Source organism: Camelina sativa, chromosome 5 (assembly GCF_030686135.1).
Source record: "Camelina sativa cultivar CO46 ecotype springtype chromosome 5, ASM3068613v1".
NCBI lineage: Eukaryota > Viridiplantae > Streptophyta > Magnoliopsida > Brassicales > Brassicaceae > Camelina > Camelina sativa.
The window spans coordinates 36,871,604-36,884,226 of NC_141884.1; the positions used below are offsets into that span (position 1 = coordinate 36,871,604).

General features: G+C 36.1%; 2 long non-coding RNA genes across 3 annotated transcripts; both read right to left on the reverse strand.

Annotated features, from left to right (window-relative positions):
- Positions 1-1,730: 1,730 nt before the first annotated feature.
- On the reverse strand, positions 1,731-3,500 carry LOC104787965 (uncharacterized). 2 transcript variants are annotated; one of them, XR_768060.3, is made up of 5 exons: positions 3,156-3,500; positions 2,780-2,967; positions 2,545-2,646; positions 2,051-2,101; positions 1,731-1,932 (listed from the first exon to the last, which is right to left on the reverse strand). It is a non-coding gene; the product is annotated as an uncharacterized LOC104787965 (long non-coding RNA). The 2 variants fall into 2 exon arrangements; XR_768059.3 differs by having other exon boundaries at positions 1,731-1,935.
- Positions 3,501-6,316: 2,816 nt separating this feature from the next.
- Positions 6,317-7,692, reverse strand: LOC109133005 (uncharacterized). The gene is made up of 2 exons (XR_002037892.2): positions 7,529-7,692; positions 6,317-6,538 (listed from the first exon to the last, which is right to left on the reverse strand). It is a non-coding gene; the product is annotated as an uncharacterized LOC109133005 (long non-coding RNA).
- Between the last annotated feature and the right edge of the window lie 4,931 nt (positions 7,693-12,623).

Consider the following 12,623-nt stretch of genomic DNA (forward strand, 5'->3'; position numbering starts at 1 on the left):
ATTGAGTAGTATTCTTATTTTTTGTTGAAACAATGGTCTTCAATCCAAAAAATATGTATTTTTTTTTCTTTGTCATATGATCTTTGCATAACATCAGGACCAAAATCTTGAACAAACCGCAAATTTTTTTTCTTTTCGAAAAAGCAAAACAGGGCAAAATGAGTAGTATTTTACTATTTTTGTTGAAGAATGGACTTCAGTCCAAAAAGGATATGTGCTTGCGCGGTTAGAGTTTTTTTTTTCTCTAGGTTTAACTATAAACACCATATCATATTTTCTGTTGATGATTAAGAAAAAAAAATTTTGATTGAGAACTCTGGAAATTTTACGAGTTGGTTTGCACCAAAAATGGTGAGAACGGCATAAATAATGCAAAATAAACGATCACGTGGAATAATGGTGATAATGATTGTCTCTAGATTTATCTTAATTTAAGAAATATAGCATAACCAAATTTCATTCATCACAACTTCTCTGGTAAGGTAACCCAACCAAATTTCTTTCGCCACAACTTCTCTGTATGTTTTCCATCAATTGGAATTTTATATGACTCGACATTCTTAACTAGACTATCCTGACAATTGAATTTGATTAGAAATCTCTGCTCATTCGATGTTTTATTCTCCACTGTCATCATAGGTTTTAGGAAAAATAGTCCCCAGGCCCAAACAAACCATGTAACAAAACCATTTTCCGAAAAAGTAGAACTAGATACGCACCATAATTTTCGTCCACCAAGTCCTAATTAGTTTTTTTTTTTTTAAGGAAGTTCTAATTAGTTCAATTTTATCATTTTTCACTGCCTTGCCTCATTTACATATTTCCCTCTCAGCCATGTGATCCACGTATTCTTATTATTCCTTTCGTGAACCTTCAATTTTACTAGATTCGGACCGGACCGCATCACGTGTGGAGTTATTTTTGTATAGTTTTTAAAAAAATATAATTGTCCAGCGATCAAACTCGTCTAATATATCTGATTGTAAAGTTTAAATTTTTTTGACCCGAAAAAACTCCGTTCCTCGTAATTCATATGAGTAAATAGTATGTCCGCATATGTTCTGCTTGAATTCTTGTTCCCAAAATTCTCCTCCCGTATTTTATCATACATGAATATACCCACACAAAATTCTCATAACCTGATTATTATGGAACTAATTTGAACAATTCCTAAAATATAATAAACCTGTTGTTTAATTTTTTCTTCTTCTTAATATGTAATTTGGGTCAGTTTGACAACATGAATATTTGATATGGTTTTTTAAAACCCTTAAGTGTATTCTCCAATTAATAGTATAGATTTCCTTTAATTATTGAATGAAATATTCCTTAGTTATACTAATGACAGTTTAATGTAAATAATATAGTAAGAGAAAGACAAATAATAAAATAGGATATAAAGCATGAATATTTTATATAAGAGATACCAGAAGGTATTTTATTATGGAAAATTCTATTAATTTGAATATTATTAGTTTTTAAAAGTAATATATGTGTTCGTAATTGATGGAGAAAGAAAATTACAAAATTATTTCATGAGGAGGAAGACTATAATTGGTCATTAGAGCCCTTAGAGCAAGTTTATCGGTAGGTTCTTAGAGCAAGTTTATCGGTAGGTTCATATTTTGGGGTTCTTATTCACTGTTTAATTTTTTTTATGAATTAATTGTGTACTTTTCTAAATTTTAAGAACTCTTGATCTCTTAATTTTAAATTGCATCCTCCAATGGTAGTATATAATTATGGGTCTCTTATTTTGAAAATATTGTTTTGATGTATATCTCTTGACTGTATCTTTTGATGTTGGATAGACAAAAATCTGATAAAGAAGAGGAACGGTCTCAATATTGTGCTTGATACCCAACTCTTGGTCAGTGTATCAGAACGGCAACTCAGTAAAATCTCCCACTCCTCTTGGATCTCTATAGCTGCCTTCTTTCTCACAATATGAGACAATAACCATAGCATAAATGTTAAACACAGAGCAAAGAGAATAAATAGATGTTCAAGGAGAAAACAATAATCAAAAGAAGCAGAACAAAGTACAAACCTTTATCAGCTGCATCAATGAAGCTAGTTCTGGCTCACCAACAAGATCAGTCTGCAACAAAGTACAAACATTTTTCAGCTTGTATGATATGTCAAGGTAGAACCATAACATAGCTTACCCTTTGTGATTTTGTCTGCAATGGACTTCTTTAGGACACCATAAACCAATACAAACAATTCTCAAGTTCAACTAAAAGAAACACTATTCCATAGAGGAGCAGAAACACTAAAAAACTAAACAAAGAGCAAGTATTCACACATAACATCAGATTCGTACAAGATATTAACTAAGTGCAGGATGAATAAAGAGAAGAAGAAGCACATCAAAACATTACAGAGTATAAGAAACAGAACAATACTATAAACGCTTCACGTTTTTAAATAAAAGCATAGGAATATGAGAAACACAAAAGCTTCATAAATCATCAGAGAAACGATTAGAAAAATAACAGTAAACAAAAAAAAAAATATATATATATATATATATATATATACCATGATCGACATGGGCAATGACAGACATGTTACGGATGTTGTGTTTTCGATCCATAATTTTCCGTTGCTCTTCAACTGTGAACTTCACTTGCAAGTTACAAACTATTAAACAAAAAAAGGAGAACAAACCCGTTAGATTAATATCACACAAACGAATAAAAACAAAGCTAGAATTCATAGATGAATCAAGAACAACAGAAGATAGTTTAGACGGAGAAGAATCATATCAACCAACCTAACTAGCCTGGGAGAAAGATGTTGACACGCCGAGTAGGAGGAGAAGCCAAAGAAGTAAATCCTTTCTTCTCATATTCCTATGCATCATTCCCGATTCAGCGAGAAAGTGTACCATATTCTCCATCTACGTGATAGATACAACAGCTCAACCGACGTCGCAGCATCATTCCCCTTCATCATTCAAACCTACACAAACAGCTACTCTATCAAACAAACAGACAGAAGCTTAAGGCTGGAACCTGGAATCAATTTGTTCCTAGTGAAGACCAAACCACAGAAACAAAAAGACAATAGAGAATCTTTGAACTGAAGATCATAGATTTATAAATAAAAATCGATCAAAGACTTAGAATCATCCATATCAAAGATCATACCTTTGCTTGCGCTAATGAGAAAGAATCCATCTGGAGTCATCGGACTATAAGCCACATCGATGATTCAATCTCCTCCTCCGATTCCAATCTCCTATGATTCCAACCGATCCCATCTCATCCGATTGAGAGATTCGCGACAAAGAGAGAGAGAGGGAGAGGGAGAAAAAAAAACAATCGGCCAAATTTTTTGCTGTGGATTAAACGGAGCCAACGATTTAGCGACACGTCACAGTCTCTTATGTGAAATTGAGGTTACTATATAAGAGGAGAGGAGCTCTTCAAGTTTTTTCCATTTTCTGTTTTATTTTTTATCTCTTTTCCCTTAAAGCCCCACTAACAACCTGCCGATAAACAAGGCCTTATATAATTGGTCTTAGTTATGGTATTATATCACTGGATTTTATAAATTTCAACTGGTCATTAAATCCCTATATATCCAGCTATTGGTATAATATTATTATTTGCTTTCAATTTTATTGGACTGGATATTCTAAATTTTAAGATTTCTGTAAAAACACTATAACTACATATTTATATATAATGTTTAACTACATAGTTATCCAAATAAAAGTATATATCCATGTCATTTTAATTGGTGATCATATGTTTTTTTGGGCAAATATAGTTATTGTTTTTAGCAAAAGAATAAATATTGAGCCAGTTTCAAATGATCTTTGATTCTTTCACCATTAGAGCTTTATAAAATTATTAGAGTGGTAACATTATTTATTTTTATGAAGATATGATTTTAAATATATATATTTTTACATCTCATAATATAGTTATATTATTATAATACAATAGATAGTGAAATTAATTTAATTTTGAAAATATGTAGGGAATAATATTTATCAATTTTTGAATAATATTTACTAATTTTAGAATTTATATGAGCAAAATATTGTGTATATAAATAAATTGAATAGCAGTAGCAGTTGACAAAAAAAAAATATATATATATATATATATATATATATATATATATAACAGTGACAGTTTTATGTAATTTTATGAAATCATAAGAGTGGACAATAAATTAGTTACGGAATTCTCTGGCGACGACACGTCAGCTTTTTCTCCAAAATACTTCTCTTTTAATATATAGGGGATATCCTCTATCTCTTTCCCACCATTTGTCCTCGTGTCGTAACTTCTCGGACGTTTTTATCTCATCGAAAACCAACCGTGAGTAAAAATTTGATAATGAGACACATTTTTTCTATTTGGTTGAGGTCTTACAAGGGAGATGGAACCCATGAAGATCCAAATGGCGGGTAGATCGTGTTTGGTGGGTTTGACCCGAACCACTTCCGGGGAGAACACACGTATGTTCCTATGATGTTACCAAGCAACGGGTTTTCGAAGATCAGAATGTCCCAAATTCTCATTGGTAATATAAAAGTCAACCTTTCTACTAAAGAATATGCATAGCAATTGTTGACTCGGAACGACTGATATTTATGGCCCGAGAGTATGAAAATTAAGTTTTACTGAGTACATATAGTTTAGTTTCTATTATAATTTTGTTTGGTTAATTTTTTGTTTTGTTTCATAATGTTTAGACAGCTGTCCGCAAGATCTATGAGGCACTTGAAACAAAAACAAAGATAGTACGATCAGGTTTGGTTACATGCGGAAAGGTTCCTAAGTTGCATGCTATCTCCTTCATAATTGGGGAAAGGCTTTTTCCCCTCACCAAAGATGATGTACGATCAGGTTTTGCTATCCTTTTGAGTTATATTTTTAAAAATTCTTTATCTTGAAATATTTTTTCTTTTATTGTGTTTTTGTTATTTCAGTACATGTACGAGAGTAAAGACGGAAGCGGTCGAAGAGTATATGCACTCTTCGTATTTTGGTGAGTGATCGTGCCATGTGGTAAGTTATAAATTTGTGGTATTGTACCTAAAATTGTTGCGTTGGTCTCCTATATCCTCTTAATTATGCATTTCTGCTCTGTCAACTTCTTCAACTAATTTCAGCAGCATAATTTGTGTATTTTTAACGAAAAAAATAAGCAAAAAGTAAGCAAAACATATATAAAATAAGGTTTCATGATTTGTTTTTATGTATATGTTTTATAATTTAATAACTGATTGGTCATTGTTACTTTTAAAATATAAATTAATACTTGATTTAAATAATTGCGAAAATTATCTATATATACATTTTGTAATAAACTTTGGAGTTCTAAACTAATATTTATCATATTTAACAAAAATTCCTAAAATTACTTCCCAATAAATCCCAATATCTATTTTCCAATTTCCTTCTCTCTTTCCATCCTTATATGATTTTATTTGTTTTTAAAATTATTTTATCACATAAAACATTTGTATAATAAAAATACAAGTTTTTCGCATATGTTGCTATTTGAATTTTTTTAAACAGACGTATATTACTCAATCGTTTTTTTTTAAAAATGTATGTATAACGTCCCAAATCAAATAGAAATTTTAGACAATGGTTCAGAACGATTATAAATAAGACTAATTAATATGTTTAAGGGACGGGGTTATATGGCGGAACAATTTGGATCGATATTAATATAAATTTAAAATATTGTTAATTTGGTGCTATAACAAGGGTAGCTCATCATTTTATTATTTTGTTAACACCATTAATATTAAGTATTATACATATTTAAAATAATTATATTATGATTATGTAAAAAATAAATTATTATGCGGTATAGCACAGATTAAATCCTAGAATTAAGAATCAAATACAACTATTATAAAAATATTCTTAAACATCAAATAAAACAAATAAATTAACTTACAATTACAATTTTAAATTTAATAATTTTGGTAAACATATAGTCCCACGGTATACCGCGGGTTGCTGAACGAAACCGGATTATCCTAAGTGCCTTTATGCGACTATTTTGACTCAGTAAAACATTTGAAAACATACGAGTCCTGCGAGGCATTATAACCATGCTCTGATACCACCGTTGTCACGCCCCCGAACCGTTCTAGGACTAGGACGCAGAACGGCCCAGAAACACCACTTGGAAATAGACACCAACGATCCGGCCGAGGTTCTAAAGAGATCAAGACCCTTAGCCAGTCCGCTGGCGCTATCTCCACCACTTTGAACACCACTTAGGCTTGCCAACCCTCGTGATGCCCAAGTGTTGAGCCGACTCGGACTAAGTCTTATCAGACAATATCGTGCTTATTTATATATGAAAACCGAATTTAGACATAATAATTTTTATTACACAAAAAGGTTACCAAAAGAACTTATAAAGTTTGTGGCCAAGGCCTAGTGCCAAAAGGATTTACATATTAAACATACTGGTTTTACACAAAGGCACACAAAATACTCCGACTTCCTATCGCCCAACACGCCCTCTAGCTTTCCTCTAGTGTGGTTACCTGCAGGACAAAGAGTTTCATGAGTAATCTAAGATTACTCAGTGAGCTTCAAGGATCCATGCAAAAGATTAGATTCCCATCCCAACTCCAAATCAAGGAATCAATCTAACCACCACACAACAAACCATCAACACTCAACAATAAGAGATAGCATGCAGAATGGTAATAAGCCAAGCAAATAAACCAAGCAAGCAATCAATCACAAACCAACATGCATGCAAGAAAATAAGCGATTTAAGCTAATGAATCAAGCATGCAACTAAGAACTTGAAATAAAGAAAAACATTCTAATCAAGTTCCTAGGGACTGGATATGCTGTCTTGCATCTCACCACACCGTGAACTCCCGAGTTGTAGCCACAAAAGCTTGCAACCGGTACATCACTATCACGCCACACCATCGTGTAGACAGCATCGGCCAAGGTAGCGAGCCTAGTCTCTTCGAGCTCTTCGTATCAACATGTAAGCACAAGACCATAGTCTAGGTTTCATGATGTGACGAAATCATTGCAAAGGCCAGCCATATCCCTAAGTTTTAGTACGCTTATGGCTAATCGGACTTAATCTGACGCCACGCTCTAAGACTTTTCCAACAAGTGATATTTAAGTTAATGGTTTTTGAGCACAAAAACAATAAGTATCAAGGTTTAACCTCACATGTAATAGATGCATGTGCGGATCGGAGATCACGCACACGATCTAGCATGGGGAACCTCTCCACAACCAATTTAGATTCATAAATTCAAGATAATCTATCGAGAAATATCAAGAAATACGATCTAAATGCACATGCATGGCCGAATCTAGAACAAGTCTTTCGACAATGAAATAGATCAGACTTAAATGCCCAACAACCAATTTAGATGCATAAAATCAAGATAATCACACAAGAAATATCAAGAAATGCGATCTAAATGCACATGCAAAACCGAATCTAGAACAAGTCTTCCGACATTGAACTAGATCAGAATTAAATGCTCCCTGAACTCACAAATGGTCGAAGATCTCGGCTTTGATCGGCTAGATTCTCACTGAACTTCGACACTAGCTTCACGCAAACGGCACAACTCTTGATTGGACCAAACTTCTTCACAAACTCCTCTCTCTCTTCGAACAGCTCGTGGCAATCACTCCTTTTCTCCTCTCCGTAAAAATGAAGAAGTGAAGGAGTGTTGGGGGTATGTATAGGGGAATGGGCGAATTTGCATGAATATGCAAGACTCCCATGCGTCCCCTCTCTCTTTTCCGCTCAAACACTTGTCCATAGTGTGATTAAATTAATGCTAGTGGTTCCACCACTAACACTCCCTAAACAATTTAATAATCGTAGTGGTCCGACCACTATTGCCTAATTTTCGATTAAATATGTTGGTAGTTCCATCCACTAACATATAATCCGATAGAATATTGTGTAAGTGGGGGACCTTCCCACTGTCACAATGAATCCGATTAAATAATCTTTAGTGGGCACCTTCCCACTAATTTTCCAATTTCTGATTAAATTATACTTTGTGGTTCCCTTCCACTTAGTATAATTTTGGTCCGATGCTACGATAGTCCTTTTGTACTTTGGTACTATGACTAGTACGCTGACTAGTACGTTGGTAATCCGGTTCCAATGGTATGCTTTCGGCACTGGCCATCTACTTGTTTTGCCGAATGCTTGATTTTCCTTCGGACATCTTTTTGCAAAACCATATTTTCTTCAGCCTCTCCATCTTTCCAAGCTCTTTTGGAGTCTTTTCTTGGGAATTTTGATTTGAAATTTTATCCCGTAGTGAGGGTCACTACAAGGGCATTGGAGAAGTTTCCGAGCCTTTTGAATAGAAGAATTTTATACCATATAAAAAAAAAATATTTTTGGTTTCTCTGTCGACGAATTCAAATATTTGTCTTTTAGATGCATGGTTATGGGTGTGGACTGATCAATATCAAGGTCAGCAAGGAGTCCCTTCAACCAAGTAAGCTTATTGGTGAGCTTTCTCATTGCTCGATATTCAGTTTCAGCGGTTGAGCATGCCACCACTTTTTGCTTCTTGGTTTTCCAGGTGACCATGTTGCCTCCTATGAAGGTGCAATAGCCGGTTGTGGATCGTCTGTCCACCCTATCTCCGGCCCAGTCTGCACCGTAATATGCAACAATCTCTGTGCTTGCATTCTTGCCCATCCATACGCCACGATCCAAACTCCCCCTGAGGTATCTGAGGATCCTCTCCACCATGGTCCAGTGATACTTGGTAGGAGCCTTCATTTGTTGGCTTACCTAGTTCTCACAAAAGCATAAATCAGGTCTGGTAAGTGTGAGATAGATTAGCTTACCTACGAGCTTGCGGTATAGGCCCAGGTCTTCAAATGGCTCATCTTCCTTCTCCCCCTCTCGATTGACATTGTAGCCATCTTCAAGGGGAGTCTTAGCTGGCTTAGCCTCCATGAGACCTGTCTCATTCAAAAGATCAATCACATATTTTGTTTGGGATAGGAGAATGCCATCAGCACATCTACAAACCTCAATACCCAAGAAATACTTAAGTTCTCTTAGGTCCTTGATGTCTAGAGTAGATTTGAGAGATGATTTTATACATTCAATACCTGCCCTATTGTCTCCCGAGATGATCAATATCAACATAGAGAACAACAACCACAATGCCCTTAGGAGACTTGTGGGTAAATAATGGTCTGCCTCGGATCGGCGAAAGCCTTGATCCCAAAGAGTGAGACTCAGTTTGTGATACCAAGCCTGTGGGGATTGCTTCAACCCATATATGGCTTTCCTCAACCGTAGAACCTTGCCAGGAGCAATGGAGTTTTCAAGACCCAGAGGTGGTCTCATGTAAACATGTTATTCAAGCTCTCCTTGTAAGAATGTGTTCTTTACATCCATCTGCCATAAGTCCCAAGAGAGATTAGCAGCCAAGGAAAGAACAACTCTTACAGTGGGTAGTTTGGTAATGGGAGCGAATGTATCTTTTTAGTCATTGCCATAGGTCTGAGTGAAGCCACGAGCCAATAGTCTAGCTTTGTAGCAATCTATATCTCCATTGCTTTTGTGCTTGATAGTGAAGACCCATCTTGAACTCACAGCCCTTCTTTCCCTTAGGCAAGTCTGCCTCATCCCATGTGTGGTTTCTCTCCATGGCCCCAACTTCTTCACCAACAGAATCCCTCCATTCCTTCTTGGCAATGGCTTCTTCACAAGTGTCCGGGATAAGATCAGGTTCAATCCTACTAAGAAAACCTGATGTTTGGCTGGCAAAAGGGCAAGAGAGCAAACAGCTTCGATTTCTGGATGAGCTACAGCTTGGCTGTTGTAATACACCCGGTTGTTGGTCCACTTGGAAGGCCTCCGTATTCTTGTACTGCACCTAAGCTCGACAGGTGCTTCTTTGTCCACTGTATCTTCTGATGGGGCCTCAAGAGATCCAACTGAAGTCTCGGTATCATCCTCCACATTGGCTACTTCTGGATGAACCTCATGAGAAGAGCTTCCAGGATCAGTTGTGAGAGGAGAATCCTGAGGAACTAGCGCCTCGGTTGGTTCCGGATACCAAGCTCGTGGGGATTGCTTTAGCCCATAGATGGCTTTCCTCAACCGTAGAACCTTGCTAGGAGCAATGGAGTTTTCAAGACCCGGAGGTGGTCTCATGTAAACCTCTTCTTCAAGCTCTCCTTGTAAGAATGTGTTCTACATCCATCTGCCATAAGCCCCAAGAGAGATTAGCAGCCAAGGAAAGAACAAATCTTACAGTGGGTAGTTTGACAGCGGGAGCGAATGTATCCTTGTAGTCATTACAATAGGTCTGAGTGAAGCCACAAGCCACTTGTCTAGCTTTGTAGCGATCTATATCTCCATTGATTTTGTGCTTGATAGTGAAGACCCATCTTGAACTCACACGTTCTTTCCCTTAGGCAAGTCTGCCTCATCCCATGTGTGGTTTCTCTATATGGCCCCAACTTCTTCACCAACATCATCCCTCCATTCCTTCTTGGCAATGGCTTCTTCATAAGTGTCCAGGATGAGATCAGGTTCAATCCTACTAAGAAACACCTGATGTTCTGCTGGTAAAAGAGCAAGATAGCAAACAGATTCAATTTCTGGATGAGCTACAGCTTGGCTGTTGTAATACACCCGGTTGTTGGTCCACTTGGAAGGCCTTTGAATTCTTGTACTGTGACTAAGCATGACAGGTGCTTCTTTGTCCACCGTATCTTCTGATGGGGCCTCAAGAGATCCAGCTGAAGTTTCAGTATCATCCTTCACATTGGCTCTTTCCGGATGAACCTCATGAGAAGAGCTTCCAGGATCAGTTGTGAGAGGAGAATCCTGAGGAACTAGCACCTCGGTTGGTTCCGGATGAGGAACATGAGAAGGTTCTGAGGCTGAATCTACATGGATTGTTGTTGCATCCGGTACAGGTCCTGAGGAATCTTGGTCAGGAACAGTTGGCTCTGGATTGCCAAGATTGTCTAAGAGGTACCACAAGCTTAATGCAATGCCTGATGGTGAGCGAGTCAGCTCCTTGAGACCTTCCCAATCCTTGGTTGGATAGTAGGTCTGCTCCTCCATGAACTTGACGTCTCGAGAAATATACATCCGGTTGGTTGCTGGGTCAAAACACTTGTATCCTTTCTGAGTTGGAGAATATCCAATGAATAAGCATCGTAAACTCCTTGGATCCAACTTCGTCCTTTGTTCCCACTTCTAGTGTTGGGCTAATGCCTAATAGATTGACCCAATGTGGCAGAAGAAGGAAAAAGAAAACATTGAAAAGAAAATGTGGTAAATTCTCAGTTTAATCAGCCTCAACAGTAGCAAACAAAAAAGGCGTTTTAATGTAATAGTAAATATCAAAGTAATTTGAACAATACTCAAATTAATTTGTTGAGAAAATTTTTAATTGAGCAACTTTTTCTTTAATGCGTCATTGGTCTTGGACAAATTAGCTCTCCAAGGAAAAAATAAACAAAAATGAAATAGACTTTATGATGAGATGTGACTAGATGTGAGATAACAATGATTTTTCAAAACTAAATGAATAGAATCGATAGATGTGTGAAAGCATAGATGTAGAATCATGATCTTTGTGTCAGGATTTGAGTTAAATTCTAATTTTGTGTCATTAGGTAAGTTTATCATACGTAGGGTCCCTACTGTAGGGATATGATAGATAATACTCCATCTGATTGAGCAAACACTAATTAAGAAAATATTTAATTTTTATTTTATTTTATTAAAAATTATCATTAATAATATATCTAAACACATTCCAAAAAGTAATAAATTGTAGATAATTATTAATAACATTAAGAAAATGTTATTTCTATATAAAATTGTTTTTTCGTGATAAAAACATAAAATTGTAGAGATAATTACAAGAATGATATTGAAAAATATAAAAGTTCTATTGTGGTTACAAGCATATGTGACCAATCTAGACTACTTGGGTTTGAGCCCTCGGTGTGACATTTTCTATTTCTTTTTGAAATCGGCCGCCTAGCCGATTCCGCGGCCGCCTAGCCAATTTCGTGGCCGATTAATCTTAACTCGCTGGTTCACTGCTGCGATTCCCATCAATCGATAATATTAATCGGTCACTGCATAACACATCATAAAATGGCACGTTATTCAGAATAGCGTTTAGAATGACTTCAAAATCAGACCATTTTTAAAATTTGTTTTGGTCCAAATCAAAACAAAGTCCACTAGTTTTCTCTCTTTTAGTTTTCAGGGGTCGAAGGAATGGCTATCAAAAACGCAAAGGAGCAAATTTGGGGGAAAATAACCCTAGAATGAAACCAACTTCTCTACTTTCGCTTTGATCTTCAACGAAGCAGTGATTCGAATAGAAGCTTATCCTTCATCTTATCTGAAATCAAGCTCGTCCACCTGGTAAATTCTATCTACTTGGGATTGTTGTTTTTGAATCAAATCAAATCGAGTCGCTTATTTAGGAATCATATCGAGTCGCATCTTAGTGGGTTTGATTGGGTTTTGTACTGCAGAATCGAGTTTTTGCACTACAGAATTGATTCGTTTTGATTTTGGGTTTGCACTGTGGAATCGAGTCACTACAGAACTGAGGTTTTGC